This window comes from Babylonia areolata, chromosome 35, assembly GCF_041734735.1.
Source record: "Babylonia areolata isolate BAREFJ2019XMU chromosome 35, ASM4173473v1, whole genome shotgun sequence".
NCBI lineage: Eukaryota > Metazoa > Mollusca > Gastropoda > Neogastropoda > Buccinidae > Babylonia > Babylonia areolata.
Genome location: NC_134910.1, coordinates 3,894,101 through 3,899,100, shown reverse-complemented (window position 1 = coordinate 3,899,100; position 5,000 = coordinate 3,894,101).

Sequence of the window (5,000 nt, the reverse complement as noted above, 5' to 3'; positions counted from 1 at the left end):
ATATAGCACACTATCCAGAAATCTGCTCTAGGTGCTTTACAAAAACACCATTGTTAACATAACACATTACGTCAATGTCACATACACACACCAAAATGTGACTACACAAACACACACTCTCTCTCTCTCCCTCTCTCTCTCACACACACACGTACTTTTGCACGCTTATGTGTTGTTGTCATGTGGCTTTTCTCCTCATGTTTTCTGTTATTGTCTCTTGTCCTCACGGTTGATCACCTTTGATATTTGTTGCTAAGACTTCAGTTTTCTCAGATCTGCAGCTTGTCCGTCACTTCTTTGGGTTTATTTTTCCGTCTTCTGGCATTTGTTTATTTTTCTTCCTGCTTCTTCCATTTGCAATTTGTTGTGTTCCTTATTCTTCACATCAGTATTATATTTGTCCCTCTGTCTCCCCTTCTCTCGTCTATCAACTTGATAGCGAAGTGGAGCATCAAGAAAAATAGGTAAATTTTGAGCCACATTTTTATTTTATTTTATTTTATTTTATTTTTAAATCGAGTAAAATGAATCAACTGGAAACTTAGCCCACGTAAAAGTAGAGAACATTATCTTTTATTTGATAGGTCTCTTCAGTCGATTGTTTGTGAGGAACAATGTACGTAACCTATTTCTGTCCCCAATCCTCTCAGACCAGAAGCAGACGTCGGCAAACTTCTTTTCCGTGCAACGTTTTGAAGAGCAAAGATTACTTCACTCACACTGCCTTTCACACACACACACACACACACACACACACAAAGAAATGCTTAGAGAAACGAGCTAAGGTGGTTTTCTTTTCTGATATTTTTTCCTGTTCGATGTATGCAGTACTGCGCATGCTAGGGCAAAATGAAAAGTGATAAAAATACGATCTGTCAGCCATAGTTACACAGCATTACATAGAGGCCGGACCTATATATATATATATATATATATATATATATATATATATATATATATATATATATGTGTGTGTGTGTGTGTGTGTGTGTGTGTGTGAACAGTGACAGACAAACTGACACAGAGACTCACTGCACGTGCTTGTGGCAGGATCACAGACCAGCCCAGTGGAACATTCAGAATCCTCAGTGCACACTTCCCCAGAGATCTTTCCTGAACACAAGTTGTAACCTGTCTACGCTTTGTCATTCAAAGTTGTAGTCCAGTCATGGTTCAGACTGGTAGATAACTACAAGAATCAGAGTCATGGCTGGATCGTTGTAGTTTTGGTCAGCCCAAAACAGAATCACAACAACCAAGAACGTGAAGGTTAGTGCAAAGACTGGTGGGGTGGATGACCTTCACACAAAGTAAATCAGAACAGCTTTTTCTAGGCATTGCTTCATGCTTGAAAATAGAATATTTTGGATTAGTGAGGAAAAAAAAAAATCAAACTACTTATAACTACTTATATATTTATATATATATATATATATATATATATATATATATATATAGAGAGAGAGAGAGAGAGAGAGAGAGAGAGAGAGAGAGAGAGAGAGAGAGAGAGATTGATTTTCTTTGTACAATTTTATGGCTGCTGGCTGATGCATGCATCAATGTAATCAAGAAGTTTCTGTATCAACTGGAAATGACAAAATGGCTGTCGATATAAAAGATTTATATTTATTTATTGTTCTTAAAATAAAAAAAAATGACTTTGGATTTTGTTCTGGTTTCTCTTTCACCTTTTTCCTACTTTCCCAGAAGTTCATTGTTATTGTAACTAGAACCTGGGAGAACTGGTTTGTCGTTATAGAACCACATTTGGTTTTGACGAAGTATTTCCATTAAAAACAAATCTTGTTAAATCATGCATAGATGCATACCTACATACATATATACATACATACACGGACACAAGAATGACAGACACAAGAATATGTGGTATAGCAAGACATCTTAATAAAAAAAAAAAAATCATCATGGGCCCAAGATGACAGATTTGAACCTGTTTGCTCACACCACCATAACATATCTTCGTCAGTCCAAAGATAATGTGCTGGGACGTAAACGTTTACTTCAACACTGATTGACATTTCTTTGTTCCAAAATGCAGGCAAACATGAAGATTGGAATTCTGAATGGGAGCCTCTACAAACTGCAAGTGAACTTACTTCAACTTGAGCAGGTAGGGGGGAGTAGGGGAGGTTTGGGGCGGGTGTGTGTGTGTGTGTGTGTGTGTGTGGGGGGGGGGGTGTTCTGTCATGCCTTGTAACTTTTGACCGTGTGTGTCTTGCCCCATGTATGGTGGAAGTGTTGGAAATGAACCATCAATCAAACAAACCCTTCCTCTGTTTCAACAGCCAGTTGTTCATTAACATATTCACCACCAATCACCCTCTCCATTCCGACTGCCTGTCACTTGCCACATCTACTGCCCCTCCCCCTCCCCCTGTCACTCACACCAGTTTCACTGTCCAATACGCATTGCCGTCCTTCTGATGGACTAAAATAACTCTCCTTTCCCCATCCCCTTCAAAGTCAAAGCCATCCCTTTTGATCTTGTAAGCTGAAAGCACAGATTTTGTGTCTCTTTTGAGAATAATGTGTTTGAGCCAATGCCAGTGGTCTGATGCTTTGTTATGTTGATAAGGCAAGAGAAAGACCCATTCAGCATGTTTGAGGCATGGGAATTTTTTAATGTCAGAACATGTATAGAGGTAATCAGTGGGGAATGCTCTCGCCTGTCATTACTTGATATCAAGTGCTGAGTAAGGAGTGAGTTAACAGGGCTCTCATGCCAGGATGTTTTATGACAAAACCTCCAAACGCATGTCCATCATACCACACAAAATCTTAGATGCTGCCAGTATGGCAGACAAAGAGCCACAGCAAATACCGTTTCAATTATATTGTTGTATTTATCAATTCTTTTTTAGTTTAAGTGTTCAAAAGTTTTTAAGAAAATGACAGACTTTCAGTGATATCAGTAACTTTCACCCGAGCTACCACAGTGTAGATTTAGGCTTTGATGCTTACTGGTTGATGATAATGTGACATTTTTGTCTTTTATATTGATATGATTTTTATTTGTTTGTTACAGACAATAAAGATAAACAAGTGTTCAATGGCACTGTCAATAAATGTTGTTGAGAAGGAAGAAAAGATTCACATATATCACATGTGCAAAATGAAAACGAAACAGCCAAGAGAATAGTTGAAACGTCCTTTTGGGCGATTGTACGTAACAAGTACAAACCTACACACTGAGTGTGAAATACAAACGCCTTGCTATGCCTGGAAACAGAAAGTGCACTGACTGCAGGTGAAGTCCCTTGTGTCCGGGCTGAAGCCAGGCTGACACTGACACAGACCAGTGTCCTGGTCACACTCGGCCAGGTCGTCATTGCAGCTTTGTGCTTTGCACTCCCCACCAACCTGACCTTCGTCTGGCACTTGACACACAAGAAAACTTTATTATGACAGGGATGAATACAGAAAAAAGGGAACAGATAAAAAAAGAAAAAAAAAAGTGTAACATAAATGAACAGAGACATGGGCAGACACAACATCAGAATATATTTGTGACAGGGATGAAAAGAGACAGGAACAGACAAAGTATCAGAAATCAATACACTCACGACATCCCATAATGGTAAAGAATTCATCACCCACAACAGACCAGACCTGCTGTCTCAGCTGCCAGGAACTGTTTTCTTCCCACCTTCTGTGCCGATTCAGTGACATTACCTTGAGGCAGCTCAACCAAACTGCCCACACACTGACATCCCTAGGCTCGTGTCCCAGTGCCTGTACCAGCAGTCCATAGAGGCCTGTAGATGTCAGGCTGTCTTCAGGCCACCTCCCACAGATGTGGTTATATACATGTCAGATCCGGATTCTTGAAAATGTCAAGTCATGCGATATTTCATTTATGGGAAACTAACTTTCCCGAAACAATTCTGTACACACAAGATGCACAATTCAGACCATGCACAAAGAGAAGGCGTTGATTGGGTTGCACTCCAACACACACACACACACACACACACACACACACACACACACACACACACACGTGTTCCGATTTTTCCTTCACTGGAGTTTGATTCAATTCACATAAACAGACTCTATGCAGTTAGTTTGATGTGTCTGGATTATAAAAGTACTATTTTAACGAACATATGCCAGGCAGAAGACTCCTTTCTACTTGATAATGATTTGCTAACTGACCACGTGATACGTGTGTGGAAAAGGGAGTTGCATCATACACCAAGAAAAGGCATTGAATACTGCGCCGAGTAAAGGAGGTAGTCATAGTCAGCAGATTTACATAATTCTGAAAATTGTGCTTGTGATTGTGGACAGCTGTAGCAATGGAGAAGGATCTTTCTTGTCTGATGATTGGTTTGAACGTAAAGGTGATTGACAACGATAGTGATGAAACTGACAGCCCATTTGATGGTAATTCAGTTCGTCGATCCAATCAGACAACGATAGTGATGAAACTGACAGCCCGTTTGATGGTAATTCAGTTCGTCGATCCAATCAGACAGCGTTTTTGAACAAGTCGCCGACGGCCGCAATAGCCGAGTGGTTAAAGCGTTGGACTTTCAATCTGAGGGTCCCGGGTTCGAATCACGGTGACGGCGCCTGGTGGGTAAAGGGTGGAGATTTTTACGATCTCCCAGGTCAACACATGTGCAGACCTGCTAGTGCCTGAACCCCCTTCGTGTGTATATGCAAGCAGAAGATCAAATACGCACGTTAAAGATCCTGTAATCCATGTCAGCGTGCGGTGGGTTATGGAAACAAGAACATACCCAGCATGTACACCCCCGAAAGCGGAGTATTGGTGCCTACATGGCGGGGTAAAAACGGTCATACACGTAAAAGCCCACTCGTGTGCATACGAGTGAACGTGGGGGTTGCAGCCCACGAACGAAGAAGAAGAAGTCGCCATGACTGACAGAATACGTGCAGCCTGCCTCGGAAAAAAGGGGAGGAGAGGGAGAGGAGTGATGTAAGACGATAAGTCGAATGCCAGCCAGAGGTCA